This window comes from Vulpes lagopus, chromosome 6 (assembly GCF_018345385.1).
Source record: "Vulpes lagopus strain Blue_001 chromosome 6, ASM1834538v1, whole genome shotgun sequence".
Classification (NCBI taxonomy): Eukaryota; Metazoa; Chordata; class Mammalia; order Carnivora; family Canidae; genus Vulpes; species Vulpes lagopus.
The window spans coordinates 132,759,377-132,782,043 of record NC_054829.1 but is presented as its reverse complement, the minus strand read 5'-3'; positions in this window follow the sequence as shown (position 1 = coordinate 132,782,043).

Below are 22,667 nucleotides of genomic sequence, written 5' to 3'. Positions count from 1 at the left end.
ATAAATAAATAAATAAATAAATAATTCCTTGGGCCAAAACACCTGTTTTCCACCCAAAGATAGGCAGCTGTGGACAGGAACCACGGGCCCCCTACGGCCTACCACATACTACACTGTCCAGAAGCTGCTTGCCTGCTGCAACAGTGGAACCAGTTTTAGGAGGCGTAACTGAGGCACCAGCTTAGGGGTGACACCCTGTGAGAATAGAATATAATCCTTCCAGATGAAGGTCATCTTAAATTAATGGCCGTGATATGGCACCATGTCTGCAACAATTAGAATTCTTTTTTTTTTTAATTTATTCATGAGAGAGAAAGAGAGAGGCAGAGACACAGGCAGAGGGAGAAGCAGGCTCCATGCAGGGAGCCCGACGTGGGACTCGATCCCAGGACCCTGGGGTCACGCCCTGGGCCAAAGGCAGGTGCTCAACCGCTGAGCCACCCGGGCATCCCAACAATTAGATCTAGGAGTCGAGGTGGTGGAGATAGAATGACCATACTCACTATCTACCATAGGGACCCACTAGAGGATTTTGTGCTTCACCTCCACAGTTTTTGGTTCTGTAAGTCTAGGGCTCCAATTCCCTGCCTGGCCACATTGCATTCCTCATTCCAAGAGACCACCTGTCAAATAGCAATTCCATACTGGGAAGGTTAAGTGACCATGATCATCAGGAGGATACTGCATTACTACTGAATAAGGGGGGGGGTGTTGAGAATATTTGTGGCACTCGGGTGGTTTGCTGGACATCTCTTCGTATTTACATGCCCAGTATTAATTGTTAATGGATAATTATATTAACCAAAGGCTGATAAGGACATGAAAAGCAGAGGCTCAAGCATAAGGGTCCGGGTGATCCTACCAGGCAAGACAGCTGCACCATCAGAAGTGCTGGATGAGAATGACGGGAATGTAGAATAAATGGTAGAGGGAAAAGATGAGAACATCCCCAATTTCCTTGGAAAGAACTGCAGCAGGGGTGTTGGAGGAGGTTATCGAGAGGACGTGATTTCCAGTGGGCCCTTGAGTTGCACCTGCCCTCGGACTGCGTGTTCTGCCCACTACTCTCGCACTGGACCCACTTCAAGGACACTACCTGGAGAGAGCAAGCAATGTGCTGTTGAGACCCTGTGTACCCCATATGTGACTCAACCCCATTAAGGCTCCATATCAAATCTTAAGAATCTGACAGGCAGGTGTGTGAGCTAATCGCCCTGTGGCTGCCCAGGGCAAGCGTCATAGGTAAGTTCCCTTGCTAATTGCAACTGCCATCTACCAAGGTGGAGTGGTCACCTCTTTCCGCAGTCTTTGTCCCCTGTGCTTGGGGGCCAGTTTCCACTTGTACCCAGGGACTCCCAAGGTTGTGAACCAACAAGCGGGCCGTGCATTATCATACTAACTCTCCTCTTGTACAGTTCCCCTCCAACTGCAGTTAACCAAAACACAGAGAAGCTGTCGGTGAGCAGGGAAAACTTAAGAGGAGAGGGAAGCAGATTTCAGTGGTGTAAATGGTGCACTCTACAGTGCTGTTAGCACGCCCCAGAGATCTCATTTAGTAGACAGTGTCGGTGTGAGTATTGGCTTTTAATGGTTCACACCTCTGACTTTCTGCAGAGGACTGCCCTAGGGCTGATGGGAGCCGCCTTGTCCAGAAATGCCCTGGAATTTATGCACCCAGCCCCATTCGAGTTGGTCTATAGCCAATGGCTGTGGCATAATAGCTCAGCCCCCTTGTCTCCATCTGGATGAGGCAACCACTGTAGTGCAATTCATGCTCCAAAGTACTCCACACAATCAGGCTGAGGCATGAGTTCCCATGGCTCCTTCCCTGGCACTGTTCTGTTTTCCTTATTCTCTTGTCTTTTTTCTAACTGAATTCTCAATCACCTGCCAAAAAGAAAAAAAAAAAAATTCTCATCTCAGAAACCCAACCAAAAATCATATTATTTGCAGTGGTTCTTGGTATTACTACCCTGAATCTGTTGTGTTTCTATGTGTCCATGTATGTTTGTGGTTGTGTAGATTAGGATAAAGCTAGTGAATAATTTTGTGATATTCTAATTCTACTATTCCCAGTGTCTTGGGAAATGAGCATTTTGTGGTAAGAGAGAGGAAATACAGATGAAAAAAAAGAAGAAAATACAGACGTAAAGTGACAGAGATTAGCAATAGGAAAAAAACTCTTAAAAATTAAAACTTAAAAAACACCTCTTTTTATCTAAATTTTGATTGGAGGGACGCTTCGGTGACTCAGCGGTTGAGCATCTGCCTTCGGCCCAGGGCGTGATCCTAGAGTCCTGGGATCGAGTCCCACATCGGGCTCCCTGCATGGAGCCTGCTTCTCCCTCTGCCTGGGTCTCTGCCTCTCTCTCTGTCTCTCATGAAGAAATAAATAAAATAAAAAAAAAATTTTTTTGATTGGAAACATCTTCATGAGATATTTTTTTCTTAAAACATTAAAAAAAAACCATGTCTAGTTCTATACATTAAAAAGACCCAGAAATTATGATAGATTCAGTAGCAAAATGTTCAGATTGTCTTAAAAATACTATTTTCCACTGAGAGTAACCAGGGTTCCTTGAAGTCATGGCTGATTGTGACAAAGTATATACCAGTCGAGCTTGAAATATCCTATCATAACACACAGCAAGGTGATTTCAAACACTACTCAAAATCAGCTTAAAGAGACTTGCACTGGCCATAGATGGGGTAATTTTATAAGGATAACTACGGTTATAGATTGGAGTAAGCCCCAAATGCTTAAATCCATGAGTTAATAATAATGCTAAAACAAAGAACAAAAACAATACAAATTCTACATGGCTACAAAACAAATTGTAGACAATGCTAGTGAATTCAATTCAACTAAGGATAGTAGAAATGGCCAAATCTCTCAAATTAGACCGTAGACTTTACAAAGCTAGAAATGTTCTCTCACAAAGTACTGCCTCCAATATCTTAGCCAATTTTCAGGAGACTTTTTTTTTTTTTAATTTCTAAGATTATATCATTCAACCAGGTCAAAAACAAACAAAATCAAATGCAAGCATATTGTTAATTTATAACGACAGCATATCTAATTTTACATTTTATTGGTGTCCCCACTGACCGTATTTCTAATATTTAAGGATATGAAGTGAGATTTTTGAATAATGCAATGTTAGAATAACCTTGGTGATCATAAGCCAATATCTCATCTTCTAGGTCAAGTGGTTGGGGACTGTCTCTCTATTTCCAAGACTTCATCCACACACCTATGATGACATTTCCATGCGAGCGCTGAACGTTGCTGGTTCTGAAGAGCATCGTGTGTGGGCTGTCTGTTCCTCCCTTTCTCCAACAGAGCAGAAGGTCTGCTTTCATTATTATTGCTACATGCCGAGGTCTCGTCCTGACCTTTGGGTGAGTTGGAAAAATATATTATTTTCCTTCTGCTTCATGAGTTGATAGGCTTTGCTTTGGCAATTATTTTTACGGCTCGTAATCGTTACAATGAGGAAGTTACTGTGGTGGGACGCAGGTGCATAGACTCCTGCCCAAGCCTGTTTGCGGTTCCGTGCAGGAAGGGGAATGAGTCTGCTGAACTAGAGAGAGGGAAGTAGTCAGCAGGGCTGATCATGGAAGTGATCTTGGAGAGAGCTGCCAGAGAGCGTGTTCTGGAGACTGTCCTGGAGGCCAGGACAGGCTGGGCGCTGGGGGTGTAAGGCTAGTGGTGGTGACATAGGTTGGAAGCCCACAGATGAGTTACTATGACACTGTAAACATGTCTTTGATGAATTATACACAAGCATTCCAGGCCGGACAGGACTGGAATGGGAAGGTGAGACACACTATACTTCTTCCTCTGCAGAGGCAGAAACCCTTAGCAGAATTAAGTCGATAAAAAGGTCCTTAGACTCATCCCTGAAATTCAGTGAGCCAACAAGAAAGCCCTTCATAGCCTCAAATATGTTAGGCAAATTTTAAGTAACCTATACTAAAAAAGAAGTCAAGCAATTAGTGTTTTTGGAGAGAACAGTGTTTTCCATGAGAAGACTAGTTGACTAGAAGACTACTGTTGGCCAGACCCCTATTAGAATGAGGAGTACAATTCTTTTTTTTTTTAAAGATTTTATTTTATTTTTTTATTTATTCATGACAGACACAGAAAGAGAGGCAGAGATACAGACAGAGGATGGAGAAGCAGGCTCCATGCAAGAAGCCCAATGTGGGACTTGATCCCGGGCATCTGGGATCAGGCCCTGTGCAAAGGCAGGCGCTCAACCGTTGAGCCACCCAGGCGTCCCTACAATACTTAATCTCATAATGAATGTGGGAAAATATGCACCAAAGGAAACAGAGTTGAGTCAGATCCAGTGGTAGTGACTTCCATAGGCGTGTTTAAATTCTTTGATTGCTCTGGAGCTTTCTAATGCTCAGTTTCCTCGTATATAAAATGATTTATCATCATATATCTCTCCTAAGCTTATCACCAGAGCCAGACCAATAATATATGCACCGCAGAGTCCTCTGTTGTCTCATGACATCTTCCTTCTGCTAAAATGACAGAGCTGAATAGTGGCAACAGGGGCATATGGTCCACAAAGCCTAAAATATTTACAATCTGGCTCTTTTTTTTAAAGAGAGACAGAGTGTGTGCATGCATGCACAGCTGGGGGTGGGCAAAGGAAGAGAAAAAGAGTCTTTTTTTTTTTTTTGAAGAGAGAGAGAGAGAGAGAGAGTGAGAGAGAGTGTACAGGGGGAAGGGGCAAAGGAGAAGGAGAGAATCCCAAACTCCATGCTCACTATGCAGCCCAAGGTGGGGCTTGATCCTGCAACCCTGAGATCATGACCTGAGCTGAAATCGAGAGTCTGACACTTGGGGTGCCTGGATGGTTCAGTTGGTTTAAGCATCTGATTCTTGGTTTCAGCTCAGGTCGTGATCTCATGGTCAGGACACGGAGCCCCATTTCCAGCTCTGCGCTCAGCGTGGAGGCGGCTTCAGATCCTCTCTCCCTCTCCCTCTGCTGCTCTCCCCACTCATGATCTCTCTCTCATAAATAAATAAATAAATAAATAAATAAATAAATAATAAATAAATAAAATCTTACCCCCAAAGTCAGATGCTCACCCAATTGAGCCACACAGGTGCCCCTACTATCTGGCTTCATTTAGAAAAGTTTGTTGACCCCGATCTAAATCAATAGTACTAAGTAAGTACTAGCATGTTAGGGACTCACCCAGCATCCAAAATTCTGAACTGCTTCCTGTTGAATCTCAGCAAGGATATCAGGCTAAAAGAAAATTAAAAGCTAACTGAATCAGTCTAGAGCCTGTGTTCCTTCGGAAACCACAATCAGCATTTGAAATGAGTAATCTCAAGGATGTGCTCCTTCTAAGCCCTCCAGGTTCTAGTATATAAGACGTCAGAGAGCAGAAAACTACATCCCTTGATTACTTTGCTGCATTTCTTCATGGCAATATCTTACAGGACTATAATTTTTAAATGTTGACCTTAATCTCATGAAGAGCAATTCTGTATCTTAAATAGGACTCAAGTTCAAGTACTTGTCCATTATGCTATAAAATATTCTTTGGGGAATCTATGTTAAAAGGGCCCTTTAAAGAAAAATAAAGAAAAATAAATAAATAAAAGGGCCCTTTAATTGGTCCTACCTACACTGTGACTATAAGACCATGTTATCACCTCGGAAAGTAGGCATTGTATTCCTACTTGTAATAAAAGTAGCCTTGCATTCAATATTAGGGACAACTTATAGTTTTTCCTGGTAAAAGCTCATATTTTCATTTTTAGTGTGATATGGACTACATAATTCCTTACACCCCTCTGTTTAATTCTGGCCTGTGGAGAGACAGAAAAATCAATGATTTGGAAGCAGTGAGCTAGCTGGACCTGAAGCTTTTTCTCCCCTCAGAAATTCAAATGCCCTAAAGGGTGTCAGGTGCTAGCTACTGGCAAACTGATTTTTCTCCACCCACAAAGCTGCTCTTCTGTTCATCTCATAAAGAGCGAGAGAGTGGTAATGAGGCAGGCCCCTTGCCTGGAGCAAAGTCCCCGGGTGTCCAGCTAGACTCAGCCCGTGTGTCCCACACTGCACAGGACTCCAAGTCCACAGGCGCCCTGCGGACCATTCTGCCCATGGGGTGCAGCCAGCACATACTGACGCTGCTTGCTCTCTTGAGCCCTTTTACTAGGAAACTCGGAGCAAAATCTTAAGGTGAAATGTAAGCATTTCAATACTCACTATGGTTCTTGTTTTTGTTTTTTATAAATCATTACTTTAATGGTCCTATTTTGTCTGTTATTATAAGCCAGTTCAAATCTTTCCGGGAAGTACATAGAGTATAAATAATAAATAAGTGCAATAAATAAATCCCTTTTCTCTACCCATCATGTGCGATGGACTTTGGAGGACATGAGAAAACATAATCGCTGCTCTCCCAGAGATTTCAATACCAATTGGGGGATGAGAAATACACTTGTTAAACAACTACCGAATATTCTAAGACTATCGTTTTTACTGCTCAGTTGTCTGATACGGACTGTGTCTATTATAGAGATTCAGAAAGACACGGGTTCAACATAAACAGACGCGGTCAGAGAAAGCTCCATATATGGGGTGAGATGCATTCCGTTTCGTGTCAGTTCCCCAGCCCTAAGCTCCCCAACTAGCGTGCCAAGTAGATGCCGATCCCCTCTTCTCCCAGGGCAGCTGGGCAGGGCAGGGCAGGAGGCAGCAAGAGCAGCATCTGGCTGGGAGTGGCCTGCTCTAAGCTCTGAACTGCCCTCAATTTTATTCTAGTGGGTCACATAAACATTATCACTTTCTTTGTGTGAAAAGCAGTCTCGCGATTGGGTCCAAGGAAAATGGAACTATTTTACTGTATTAATTTCAGCTTCCCATATTGGATTGCATTCAGTGAAATTTCCCTTAAACAAAATCCAGCTAATCTGAATTTTTCTGGCTGAACTGTTGGCTTTGCAAACAGTTTTCAAAAATTTACAGTCTCATAAAACTGGTCGCTGGGCCTGCTTGCTGGAAGCAATTTTAGCCAACTAAATAGTTCATTCACTCATTCCCTCTGGGTATTCAATAGTTTTTTGTTAGCTGATTGTTGCTCCATAAAAAATAACCTCTGTCCTTTCCAAAACTATTTAGGTAAGCTTACTTTCCATTAACTTGACATGATATATATATATATATATATATATATATATATATACACACACACATACATATTACATAATACATATATAATACAGATATTACACATATACTATACATATAATATATTACATGTATATTACATATATAAGTTTACTTTCCATTATCCTTGACATGATATATATTACATATGTTACATATATATTATACATATATTATGATATATTACATATATAATACATAATTGTATATTACATATATAATACATATATTATCATATATTACATATATATATGTAATTCAGATATACATCCAGATGAACATGTATCATCTATATCAGTGCTGTATCTGAGAGTAACATCTTACATCACAAAAAAGAGGAAAATACACTTTGATTCATTACTAGCCATCTGGCTTCTACCTTCACATTTATAGTTCAGCCAAAAGTTTAAGTTCTTTCAATGAATGTATTTCTAACTACTTTCATAACCCCAATAGTATCTTTACATTAAAGAACTACAAGGCTGTGAGAACTAAAATAAAGAGAAAACTTCCAAACGTACATGTTTAGCAATGTAAAGAATCTACAGATAGAAATGTAAAAAAAAAAAAAAATTAACAACTTGAAGAAAGAAAATAGAGAAATAAGAAAATGAAAATATATACAGTGTTCTGAGAACCAGAGCCTTCAGTAGCAAGGACGAGACCCTAGAGGTAGTGTTCTAGACTATCATCCAGCCCTTCAGGCATGTGCCAAAGACCCTTCAAAAGAGAACCCAGTAGTAGCTTCCAGCTGAAGGTGTCTGGCTAAGCATCCTTATGCCTCTACTGTGAATGCTTCTGAAGTTCATGTCCTATACAAATTCAATAGTGCTTTTGTTTCTTTCTTTAATATGAATCTTCCACATCTTAAAAAAAAAAACTAAAAAATATCTTGCAATTAACTCCGACTTCCTATAAGTGAATTTTCTAGTCAATAGAAAACATCAACTCCCAATTATTCAGATGTTATATGTTTAATATATTAGCATAATTATAATCTTTCTAGCACCCCAAGTCCTTTTTGTTGGTTACTTTTCTTCTTTCTGAACTTAGCAGTTTGCATTGGATATAAAGGCTGGTATTCCTGGCATCCTTGCCTACAACGAAGCCTAGGTCCATATTGGCACACTTTTACTCTAAGAGCCAGAGAGTAAACCTATAGGCTTGTGGACCATACCCTCTGCGTTGCAACTAGACAACTCTGCTGTAGGGGGATAGCAGCAATAGATACTACATTATCAAATGGCCATAGCTCTTTTCCAATAAAACTTAATTTATGAACACTGACATTTGAATTTCATGTAATTTTCAAATCACAAAATATTATTCTTTTGACTCTTTTCAATCATTTAAAAATACATTTTTATCTTGTGAGCTATACAAAAACAAGCTGTTTGGGGCCCTCTGGATATAATATCCTGACCCCTGGTCTAGGTCATCAATTTGCAGTTTATGACTCATAAACTCTTTGTTGATCAGTGGGAGAGGGGAGTTTTGAGCAAAGAGTTATTATAAGAAATCTTCAAATGAAGCACTGTCTCCCAACGAAATATATAACCTACCTAACATATATGCTATTTTTTCAAATGCATGAAGATACAATTGAAAGCAGTAAAATAAAAAAATCACAGTACCTTCAAGGAACTTAACAAGATATCAAGTTAGTCCAACAGATTTTAATCTACCTATTCCTAAAGAGTTGCTTTATTTTGTGTTTGTTCACTAAGCACTGAGAGTGTATCAGCTGTAATCTCTAGACTGAAATCAGGCACAAATAAAACAATAAGAATGAACCAGAAAAAGAAAGGCAGGCGGGAAAGAAGGAAGGAAGGAAGGAAGGAAGGAAGGAAGGAAGGAAGGAAGGAAGGAAGGAAGGAAGGGAGGGAACAAGGGAAGGAATTACAGAGGAAGGGAGAAAGACCTGAACAAGGCAAGACTAAACACGACAAAGAATACGATCTCACTGGGGAAAAGATACCAAACAATGAAGAGAGACGGAGAGATAGGCACTGTTTTCAGTAAAGTTCTCATGTCTCATGTTTCAGGTGATAATTTCTAATCTTTCCATGACAGAGCAAACCATAGTAGGAAAGCAATTAATTTTATAAGCACAATTATTAAACCTAGATCATTCCTTTGCTTACATGCAAAATCTCCAAGGGTGCCAGGAATGCCAGCCTTTACATCCAGTGCAAACTGGTAAGTTCAGAAAGAAGAAAAGTAACCAACAAATAGGACTTGGGGTGCTAGAAGGATTATAATTATGCTAAGAATATGATGATAATAAATGAATAGGAGTAATGGGAGTAAAGAACAACACATATAGAAGTCCATTTTGATATCTAATAGAATGGATGCAGTTAATTTGGAAAATTGACAAAGAGAAAAAACATTTCTGGATATTTGAGAAAATTTTAAAAATATGATTTTTACAAAGAAACTTAATTACAGATATGTTAGATTATGGCCACTGCAGTTCATTAACTGTGAGCTGAAAACTGAAAATCCAGCTGTGAGTAAATATGCTAAAATTTAAATAGGTATCATATCATACAATTTTTTAATGTTACCCCATAATGTGATCCTAATAACTTAGTTTTTAAATATCTCTGACTATAATTTATATTATATAGTTTCTGTATATTAAAAGGACATATATGTATGTGTGTATATATCTTTATTGGTTGTTTTCATAAAAACTTAGAATGAAAAACTTAGAATGAAAAAGAGAGAGAAAACAAACAGAGAGGCGAAGAAGAGGGAAAAAGAAAAAAGGGGGGACCAAACAGAGGAGAAAGGAAAAGAAGGGACAGCGGATGTGCGGGGCCATTGCATGGGGCAAGTACCGTGTTCTACTCTCTCAAGCTAATATTCTGGAGAATATTCTGTGACAAACATTATTATCCACAAGGAATTAAAGAGTCTTTGAGCACAAATCATAGTTTAAGACATTTAGCTCCATTAACTTCAATCTGTACCTTCTATTAAGATTCCCTTGAATTTAAGGCTCCAGGACACCCAGTGGAGGGAAGGAAGGATTTCTGATGGGAGTGATGTAGCTTAGGACGTGATGAAGAGGCGGGAGTGGTGCTGTCATATGATTTATAAATGATGCTCCCAGACCCCAGTACAGAGTTAACAAGCAAACGATATGGATTTTTATCCCTTTCCTTAGAATATCCTGCTTCAAAGTAGAGCAGGTAATATGTATATTGTCAATAAATGTGTTTATTCCTTTTCCTTCCTCATCTTTGCCCTTTTCCGCAGAGGTGTTTACTGACAGCAGCACAGATGGCCAGTTGTCCCCTCAGCGTCTAGTCTCCCTTTCTTCCTTGGTGACATTAGTTTTGGCTGGGGACACGGCATGCCCCTGAAGACTGTATTTCCCACTCTTACTACCACAGGTGGTCACGCGACTAGTCCCGGCCAGTGAAAAACAAGTGGAAAGGACTTTGCGACTTCTGGGGTCCACCTTTCAAAAGAACAGAGCGTGCTCCCCTCTCCTCCTTCACTTCTTCCAATATCTCCCCTTTTCTTGAAGACCGTGTGATGGCAGATAGAGCAACTGTACTTCTCTCCTACCTCCATCCTCATGACTTACCTTACATGGTCTCTCATAGCACAGGTTACCTTCTAATGACATAAGCCACATTAGTTACTCATTATATTCATGTTGTCACTCTTCTATAAGAAAGGTCATGATTTGGGGAAGGAGGAGTTTCCTGTTTTGTCTCCCTAGCACCTAAAACACCTCCAGATACATGGAATGTGCTCAATAAGTAACTGTTGAATAAATGAATATTTACATGAACAGAATCAGGAGAGCTTGGAAAACTAGATATTTATAAACAATTTTGAAATCTCCAGGAGCAACATTTAGTTTGAATTAGGATTGCTAAACAAATGGTCCTAGATGTTTGCTTACTCTTTCTTAACATGACTACTCTGGTTTAATTTCCCTTTCTGAATTTTTGTTTGCTTGTTGTTTATGTGTAGCATAAACAATAAATGGGAGGGAGAAGGCATAAATCAGTTAAAGAATTTTTTTCTTTCAATCATGACCCAAAGGAGAAATAGGGTCAGAATTTGGACATTAAAAGAAAAAAAAAAGAGAGAGAGGGAAGCTCAGTCAGTTAGGCACCCAACTCTTGGTTTCAGCGCAAGTCATGATCTCAAGGTGGTGAGATCGAGCCACATGGGGCTCCAGCGTCTGTGCAGTCTACTTCAGATTCTCTCTTCCCTCTCCCTTTGCTCTTTCCCCAACTCTCTCTCTCTCTCCTCTGTGTGTGCTCTCTCTCTCTCTCTCTCTAAAATAAGTAATATCTTTTTTAAAGTTAAAAAAAAGAAAAAAATGGAGGAAAATCAGAGAAGACAGTAGAAATATATGAGGATCGGGCAAGCAAACAATAATATTAGACAAATTCATACACATATACATACAGAAAGCTATTTCTACTTATTTCAGTTTGTGTGTGTATATATATATTCACACCATCTTCAGTCATTTTAAATCATTACATCATATTCTATATGTGGTAATTCTATCATTTCTTTAGTCACTGCAAGACAATACTGCAGTGAAAAAACCCTTTTTTGTATGGCTCCCAGTGTTTTCTATAGAAGTTGCCAGGAATTGGAGATACTGAGCCACAGAATACAAGCACTTTCAGAATTTTAGTAAATGCTATCAAATAACCCTTCACTGTCAGTAACCTTCACTGGAACAATAATTTAAAAGCATGTAAGTACTAAGCATTGCACATGCCTAGACATTATTGCTCTTCTAAATAATGGAAAATACACAACAATTAGCTCCATCTCATTAATAGAAAATAAGTCAGAAAGAGGTAACTGAGTTCATTATATCTCCTAGGATTAGGAACAAATAGGCTTCAACCATTCATTGAAAAAAAATTTTCATCTAGTCTGTTATTGGCCAAGCACTCTTCTAATTATTAAGGATAGGACAGTGAATAAAACACAGTCTTTGCTGACAAGGAATTTACACTCCAGCTGGAAGGGATAGTCAATACACAAGTAAATGAGTGAATACAGACTATGACTCATGGCGACAGGTGTTATGGAGAAATATAACTAACCCTGGGTAAAGGGGTAAAGGCTAGTGGGATGTGAGGCTTGGTATACAGGTCAGAGAGGGAGTTTCTGATAAGGTGGCAGGCACCTAGATAGAAACTGGAGGATGTAAGAGAGTCAGTCACGTGGATATCGGTGGGAATGGCACTGCAGGTTGCAAAAACAGCAAGAAATCCAGTGTGGCTGAAGGGAGGGAATGAGGGGGAAGTGTGAGAAGAGGTCAGGGGTTGCAGGGACCCAATCCATATGGTCTTCAAGTTTTACTCTGAGTTACAGGGAAGATTGTGAGCACAGAAGTGACATGATCTATCTTTCAAGGCAATTCCATTAAGAAAAGAGTCCAAGGAGGAACCCAATGTCCCAATAACTGTAACAGTCCTGGCCAGATGTGGCAATGGCTGGAGTTGAGAGGTTAACAGTAGGCGAGATGAACATGGTCAGGTTCTTTCATTTTGATCAGATTCTCGTCTTTCCTTCTCTTCGTACGCATACATTTTTTCATTATAAATGCACAGAATATTTTCACATGCACAAAAGATGCACATCAAAATATAAGCAATAATCAATGAAAAATGAACAACTGGAACTAAGTTTTCCATACAGTGTCCTTCCATTGTCTTAGAGTAGACAAATGCAAAGATCAATCATGTTGATTTCTTAAACTCAAATGTAGGTTGTTTTCTGCCTGCAAAAGCCCAAGTGAGAGTCCTTTTACTTCCTTACCAGAATATTAGTGTCCTCAGCATACAACCAAGAGAAGTGTCTATGGGTGGTAGCTACTAATAACAAAGTGGGTCTTTGAACAGTGATTTAATAATTCTGTATTGCCAAAAGTCCCATAAACAATGACCATGGAAACACAGATAAATTTTACTTTTATTAGAAGGTCTGACCAAGCATCAACATCTCCCTTGAGAAGAGTTCACATTTACAGGTGAATACATATGCTGAAGCACAGATAGGCTTACTACACTGAGCCATCAACCATTTCGATCTTTTTATTTTCAATCTATGCAGTGACTCTGGAGGGGATAGGAAAAACAAGAACAAAAATAACAGGACGGTGCAAATTCAGCAGCTCTAATAAGAGGCTTTTCCCTACCAGTTAATTTCTCAGGAGAGGGCAAGTCCTCTTTTCTCCTGCACTATTTCCTCCTGATCTTACAAACAAAAAATGGCTAATGCGTATTGAGCATTTATTATATGCCTGGCAATATATGTCAAGCCCTAAGAGTCAACATAAACTAGCTTTCCTGATTATCACAGTAACCATGATTAACCCCATCTTAGATGAGGACATTGCAGCCAGAAATGGTAAGCAACATTCCCAAGGTCTCCCAACAGGCCAACAGGCAGACTCCGGCAGTGTGACAGCAGAGACCCCTCGCCCCGTATGACACACTCCTTCCTACCTACTTTTACGAGGTTGTTCAATGATGCTCTCGCAAACCATAGCCTACCTTCCTCTGTGGTTTCATTTCTCCTGCTCAACCTAACCCTTCGCATTCCAGACTTACTGAAAGGGTCTCTCTGCCTTTTCTCTAACAGGATGTCATTCAATTCCTCTCCTGTTTCAGAACATGAGAATTCACTTCTAAGAGAACATATTAAAAATCAACATGTAACTGACAAGGGGCTGTAGCCCTCCACGGGGCTTTACCTTCCTATTTGTTACACCATCGTATCTGCTCTGGCAACAAAATTGTTAGGGCACAACTAATCTCATTTTTAGCAATGGCCCTTCTAATAAAAACAAAAATATAAATCATTTGATATGTGTGGATATACACATAAATAGAAGTTTCCTACCCCCACCTCCACTCAGCCTTCCTCTTTACCATCGTGACAGCTGCTAAGTTTGCTCCATAATGTGTGATATTCCTTTTAATCATCTATTTCTCCCTGAACTTGTCTTTCATGGATGAGAACCTAATTACCCTTAAATCCTGTTATTCTCTTGTCTATGTCAGCTGCTCTAATGAACTCACGGTGACAGGAAAAAGATAAATTAAGATCACTGGAGAAAAGGGGAAATAAATAGGAAGATGAAAAAACTCTTGTGGACCAAATAAAGTTGTAAGTCAGATGTTTTAAGGGAATTACATTTTACATTTTGTTTATCAGGACCTGCTTTTCAGAGAACTCATAATTTTATTTTCTTGGGTATTTTTTTTCAGTTCATATCTACATTGTTTGGCCTACCATAAGGAATATAGATTCAGGAAGCAGAAAGACTTTTAACAAAGTCTCTGCCACACCCTAGATGTGTGATCCCTAAGCAACCTATTTTAACTTATTTTAGCTCCAGTTTCTTCATCTATAAAATGGAGGTAAACACATACAAAAAAAAAAAGGTTGTCATAAAGAATATATACATAAGAGAATTATTTATACAGAGAGAACCTAGGACAGGGTATGGAATGTAGGATACACACATGTAAGCATATACATGCTTAGTTGGTATAAATTATAGCTCCTCTTCCATGTTCATTCATAGTCACTTAGTGTTTAATATGGATTGTATACATATACTTGGGCATTTATATACATAAATTTGGGCACCTTGTATAGAGAAAAAATAACTTTTATTAGGAAAGACTATATATATCTACAGACAGAAAGAATGATTTGAAGGATTAGTTCACTTCTTGTTTAATAAAGAGAGATTTTTAAAAACGCAAGTCCGAAAATGCCATACTTCAAAATGAGAAGTTCTAATATTATTTCAGAAGAATTTCATTAAGTTCTGATAATTAAAAAATATAAATGAATACGTATGGATGTCAAATCTAGGTCTAGGCAAGTTGAAGAAGACAATATAAACTCTAATAAGGTTTTCGCATCCTTAATTGATTTCCAATAAAATAACTTTTTATCAAAATACATCTTTTATTCATGTTTCTCAGTATTCATTCAGTAATATTTCCATTTGGTAAAAGATTTGTCAAGAAATATTGCCAGTGAATCCTAAAATAGGGGAAGACTCTGCTTTAGATATAAACTCTTTCGTGCCAACACCTACTTCACCTGCCTAATAAAGGTCCTATCTGCATGGGAATATACTACATAACAGTGAAGGGTCTTGAATTTATTTCAACTAAAGGTACTGCTTTTTTTTTTCTTTTTAGAAATGAAATACATTCTTTGCTAAGGCTTCTAGGACTAACCATGTGATGGTGGGAAAGTTACTCAACAACAAACCACTCATGTTCCCCATCTGCAAAACAGGATCAGACTAGATTTTTCTCTGTGATTCTCCCAACTTTTTTCACATTCATTAAAATGGAGTCAAACAATTACTTATTCTGTAAATATTTTACTCTGCTTAAAAAAAAAAAAAAAACAGTATTGCAAAGGGAGTCAGAAGAGGGAGAGAGAAAAAGTATGAATATTCATGGCCCTTCCACAGAGGATTTATAACCAGCTATAGGTGCATGAGGGAGGCAGCGAGGCTCCACCTATGGTTCCACCTTCTTCCCAGGAAAGCATGAAGCTGCATCTCAGAGCCCCAGCGCTCTCTCTGGCCATGTTGAGCATGTAGGATCATCTCATAAATTGACAGCAGAATGAGAATGTGGGCGTAACTCACTTTCTCTAATCACTATTACTGGGAAAGAATAGCCGTGCTCTTCTCCTCCTACTAAGAGACATTTTTGGTTTCTCTATGAAACAGAGATCACAACACCTCTGACATGTAATTATTACTTCAGATGATCTTGAATCCAGTTCCAATAATCATATTTAAATTGCTTGAGTCTCATACTGGACCAGCTTCCCTGGGTGATTTCCTGCTTCTAAGTCTCTAATTTCAGCAATTTGGGGTAAAGAACAGCACCGACTTGGAGGTGGAGATCTGCCTTCTTATTCCTATTATTCAGCTGCAGTGTTGCGTGCAGTTTCATTTCACCTTTCTTATTTCTGAAGTTTATGATAATCTTGCTTTTCTTTTTGATTCATTTCTTAATGAAAGGGGAAAGCCATCCTTTCATTCCCCAATCTTTAATTTGTCCAACTTTCAAACTTATGTTTTATTATTTTTAAATTTTTTTTAAAGATTTTATTTATTTATTCATGAAAGACACAGACAGAGAGGCAGAGACACAGGCAGAGGGAGAAGCAGGCTCCCTGCAGGGAGCCCGACACGGGACTCGATCCCAGGACCCTGGGGTCACACCCTGAGCTAAAGGCGGCGCTAACCACCCAGGCTGCCCCAAACTTATGTTTGGCATGAAGATGTCTTGTTATTTTTCTATCACATAATGCAGAGTGCTTTTTTTCACAGCTTTAGAGAAGTTATCATTATTTTGTTTTCCTTACTTCTGTCTTTGAAAATCCCCTAAATGTCTGCAATTTCACATGGGCACAAGAATAAAGTAAAATTTGAAACATAAGCATCCTCTCTGCTGATCTTGACTATCTAGTGGGAGTTTCCATTGTGTGACACAAAAGTCTTAATTAATTCATGGCAAATTTCTATTTCTGGGGAAATACTGGTTCTAATAGAAGAACATAGAAATGTCACGTAAATATTTGGGGAGAGGGGAGGCAAAATTGTGAATATTCTTTTTTCTTTCTTAAGATTTTATTTATTTATTTATGAGAAACACACACACACAGAGAGAGAGAGGCAGAGGGAGAAGCAGGTTCCCTGCAGGGAGCCCGACGTGGGATTCGATCCCGGGTCTCCAGGATCACGCCCTGGGCCGAAGGCAGGCGCTAAACCACTGAGCCCCCCAGAGATCCCTCTGAATATTCTTCTTGTACATTTTACATGTGTTAGTTTATTTAAAATTGGAATGAATGAAATTATAACAAAGATATAGAGTCTGAAAAGGAGAATCATAACCAAACACACAAAAAAGTTGTTTTATGAGTTTAGTGGTGTCTAATATGTTCACAGCATTTCCAAAATTTCCTCTTTTAAAAAGTCTGTTTTATCATTTTCCTTGTTTCATTTTCTGTTTATTTCCATATGTGCGTATATAAAAAAAATTTTGTTTGTTTGTTGCATTGTAAAGTTGGTTCTGTATTCTGTAATAGTTAAACTTAGTAAGTAATAAATAGGATGAGGTAGCTCAAATTTTAAAAATAGTGCCTCTTTTATTTTTGTAAGATTCACAGTATCAAATTTCTGCCAAAACATTCCTTAATGAGTTCAATGTTTCAGCATAAATCACAAAGAGTTAAAATAGTCGTGCTCAAATATTGATAATTAACTACACTGATCTACAGATTTTCAGTATCAACCAATTTACAAAATAAAGACATGACATTTTTGTTCGCAGAATCTCCAGGGGGCAAAATTAAGTTACACCTGAGACCACCAAGGGACCACAACATAATGATAAGTGCACTTTATCACTGGGAATGCCACAGAGGTGGACTGACCACGTCATCTTCCTGCAAGTTTACCTCGCACCATATGCCCTTCTCTAAAGCTCTAAACCTAGAAACTTACCCTCTCTCAGCAAATTAATGCCTCATCTAATCTGGTCAAACAAAGAATAATTCCAAAACACATGGCATAAGTATTAGGCCATGCCACACAAAGATAATAAAGAATATTTTAAAATGGAGAAAACATCTATATTCTACTTTAATACAGAGACTAGAGATCAGACAAGAAGCCCATTTGAATATCATACAAAACCAAGAAAAAGGAGTTGCCTATAGAGCCCAGTCACCATAAAAATTTCACATCACTGCTATGCCTCTATGTTTGGCCCAGAATATGTAGAAACTTCTGTTCTCTGATATTACACCTACACAGAGATTGCAGTCACTTAAATGACATTGTTTGGAACGTTGGTCTGCAAATTTTCTCACCAACAACCCCATATATAGTCCTACGTGGACACCTATCACTTCAGCTCACAAGTCATTAGGCCAGGATTTCTCAGTCTTGGCACTGTTGACATTTGGGCCAGATAATTTTTCATTGTGCATTTTGGGATGCTTAGCAGTATCCCCGGCTTCTACCCATTAGTGCAATAGCACCTCCCTGAACCTAAAATGTCTTCAGACATTGCCAAATGTACTCAGGATGGGGGTAGCAAGTGTGCATCAGATTGCCCTTGGTTGATAACCACTACCTTAACTGGTTACATGGTCTAACCTAAACATTTGAGGCCAAGAAGTACAATTCTCCCATCTATTTGAAAGGCAAGGAAGCAGAGGCACTTCATGACTATCTCAAGGACTATTTCAATAGAGCAATGATTCTCAAAGCTTTTCATAAGGGCACCTGGATGGCTCTGTGAGTTAAGGGCCTGACTCCTGATTTCAGGTTAGATTATGATCTCAGGGTTGTGAGGCTGAGCCCCATATCACGCGCCATGCTCAGCAGAGTCTGCTGGTCCCTCTCCCTCTGCTCCTCTCCCCTGCCCCACTTGTGCACTCTCTCTCTTCTCTCTCTCTCTCTTTCTCTCTCTCTCTCAAATGAACAAATAAATAATTAAATGCTTGGGCTCCAGCCTTAAAGCTTCTAATCCTCCAGACCCGGTAACTGCATGTCAAGCACTGAAGAGGACATCATCAGATGGAATCAGGCAGAGGACCTCACTCCGGCACTGCACTTAGATGACCAGAGTCAGGATAGTCAACTGCTTTTCAAAGAGAAGGAAATGGAGATAGATATCAGCACCTACTGCAACCCCTTTAAAACTTTTATTTGTATAGTGATTTATATTGTTTGTTCATTCAACAAATAATTTATTTAGTATGTATTTCAGCCTGGAAACATTGTAGTGAACAAAACACACAAATATCTCTCCCTTCATCAATTTTATGTTTGCAAGTTCAACAATTCTCAACAATTTCTACCTTCCTTCCCTACTTCCTTTTTTCCATCCTCTTTCATTTCTTTCCTTTGCTTTTTTCATGATTTTAAAAATCCCAAATAATAGATTCTCTTGAGACATTAATCCATGTAAATACCAGATTGACTCTGAATAATTAGATTTAAGTAACTGTGATTTTCTTTTCCTTACTTATTTTGTATATTCCTGCATTCTCCTTATGTCCTAATTTAATTAGAAACTGCTTTTTGGGGGGCACCTGGGTGGTTCAGTCAGTTAAGCTTCTGCCTTTGGCTCAGGTCATGATCCCGGGTCCTGGGATGGAGTCCTGCATGGACTAAGTGGGGAGCTTCCTTCTCCCTCTCCCTCTGCCTACTGTTCCCTCTGCTTGTGCTTGCACTCTCTTGCTGTCAAATAAATAAATACATACATACATACATAAAATCTTTTCTAAAAACTGCTTTTTCATTGTTTTTCTTTCTTTGACAAAGCAAGCTTTTGGATAAGTTAAAATTTCTTTAATTTTCTTTTAAGGCCCATTGCCCTTCTTCTGAATTATTTTGGCTATATCCCATTTGTGTTCACAAAATTAAATGACATTATTTTATATACTTTTTTTGTAATCTTCATTTTAATTCTCCCTTCTTTCTATAAATTATTTAAGAAATATATGTCTAATTCTCAGGTCATTATATCTATTATTGATTTTTTGATGTGAATAATTTCTTTTTAAGATTTATTTATTTAATTCATTTATTTATTTGAGAGAGAGAGCACAAGCAGGGGAAGCAGCAGAGGGAGAAGCAGACTCCCTGCTGAGCAGGGAACCCCATATAGGACTTCATCTCAGAACCCTGGGATCACGACCAGAGCTGAAGGCAGATGCTAATAACCAACTGAGCCACCCAGGTGCCCTTTTGTGAAAAATTTCTACTTAAATGCCTTGGGTCCATAAAATATTATCTTTAATATTTATAGTTTTTTTTATATTTATAGTTTTTAAATTTATTAATATCTGTGGCCAAATCTATGGTCATTTTTGTAAATGTTCCCTGGGTAGTGGAATTGATGACATTGTCAAAGAGCTAGCTTTATCATGGTTCATTTAATTTCTTTAGTTTCTGATATTAATCTCTGTTGACATTTGTATCTGTTGTGTATGCATATACATATTTGACTTTTCTCCCTTTATCATGGTTAACCAATGATTTTGCATTTTTAAGAGACAGCTTTTGATCAAGAGAGGAGGCTGGGAAGATGGGAAGAGGACCCTAAGCTCACCTCCTCCCATAAATACAAATAGGTAATATTCACATCAACATAAATAACCCAGAAAATGACCCAAAGACTGGAAGAACAAGTCCCACAACTAAGGGTAGAGAAGAGGCCACATCAAAAGAGTAAGAAGGGCAGAGACGTGGTGCACAGCAAAAGTGACCACAACAGTCTGTGGATGGGGAGGGAGCCTTGGGCATGAAGGGGGAAGAGAAACAGACTATCACACCTGGAAACTCACAGGGAGAACACGGATCCCCATAACATTTGGCTTTGAAAGCAAGAGAGTCTGGATTTCAGGAGTTCTTATTACCATCAGCAGGCTTGGTTCTGGGAGAGCCCAGAGGGCCACAGGAAGCTGAGTTCTGCCCTTACAGAGACAGCAGACAAATAGCCCACGGGATTAAAACATAGAAGCAGCTGTTTGAAAAATGAGTGGAGCATATGGCAGAGAGAGCTATTTACTCATCTTAGAGCATGTCCCAGAGAGGCAGAGATCACAGGAAGGCCCCTCCAGGAAAAAAGGAGCTGACCAGTACCATTTCCCACCCCGACCCTCAGCATAAACACAGACCACCTACAGGAACCAGCAGAGTGGCAACATTCACTACCTAATCTGCCTATACCAAGCCCCATCCTTCTGCCCTTCAGCTCTTTCCTGGGACGGGGACTGTGGCTCCCCTCCCGCAGAAAACTAGCACAAATCTTGCCAACACTGCATCTCCCAATTAGAGTGCTTTATGGGGCTCAGCCTCAGCAGGAGTGGCAGCTGCTGTAGCAGTGATGGTGGGCACTGCAGAAGCCCAAGGTCACCTTGTTAAAATTTTGCACTTTGCGCATGCAGTTCTGGTCCCTGAAACAGCAGCTGTAGGTCTCATTTCCCAAGCAAACCAGACCACACCTTATTAAAAGTGTGCACCCTGGCTGAAGACCAAACACTGACCACAACAAAGAAAGCCTCTGCAGACAATTGGACTGAAGGAAAAAGCAGCCAAGACACAACAGCAGAGCACATGCAACATATATAGGAGACTCCCCTTGAAAAACCAGGTTCTAGGGAACAGGGAAACTTCACCACAGGGCATTACAGGACATCTTCTTCATAAGGTCATTACTTCCAAGAGCAAGAGATGTAGCTGACTTTCCTAGCAAACAGAAACAGACACATAGAGACAAAATGAGAAGACAGAGGAATATATCCCAAATGAAAGAACAGGCCAAAACCAGAGCAAGAGACCTAAGCAAAATCTATATAATACGCTGAATAAAGAATTTGAAGTAATGATCATAAAGATACTCACTGGACTTGAGAAGAGTAGAGGACATCATTGAGACCCTTAACAAAGAGATGAAAAAGAACCAACCAGACACAAAGAACACAACAAATGAAATTAAAAATACACCTGATTGAATAAATAGCAAGCTAGAGAAAGCAGAGGAACAAATTAGTGACATGGAAGACAGAGTAATGGAAAGTAATCAAGTTGAGAAGGGGAGAAGAAAAGAAATTATGCAAAATAAGAATAGACTTAGAGAACACAGTGCCTCCATCAATAATAATAACATTTGAATGATAAGGATTCCAGAAGAGGAAGAGAAAAGGGAAAAGGGGGTAGAAAGTTTGCTTGGAGAAATAATAGCTGAAAACTTCCCTAATCTGGAGAAGGAAACAGGTCTAGATGCAGTGAACACAGAGATTGTCCAACAAAATCAACCCAAGGAGGTCCACACCAAGACATATAGTAATTAAAATGGCAAAAAGTAGTGAATAAGAAAGGATTTTTAAAGCAGCAATAGATAAAAAGACAGTTACATCTAAAGAAAAGCCCATAAGGCTATCAGTGGATTCAAGAGAAACTTCGCAGGCCAGAAAGGAAGGACATGATATATTCAAAGTGTTGAAAGGAAAACCTCCGGCCAAGAATACCCTATGCAGCAGGGCTATCACTCAGGATAGGAGAGAGAAAGATTTTCTCAGAGAAACAAAAGCAAAAGGAGTTCATGACACTAAACCAATCCCACAAAAAATGTTAAAGGGACTCTGAATGGAAAAATCATAAGTAAGAGTATGAAAAGCAGGAGAAAAAAAAAAGCAGTAACAATAAGCATATCTGTAAAAATGAGCCAAAGGAGGGCTCCCGGGTGGCTCAATTGTTGAGCTTCTGCTTTTGGCTCAGGTCATGATCCCGGGGTCCTGGGATCGAGTCCCACATCAGGATCCTTGCAGGGAGCCTGCTTCTCCCTCTGCCTGTGTCTCTGCTTCTCTCTCTATGTGTGTCTCTTGTGAATAAAT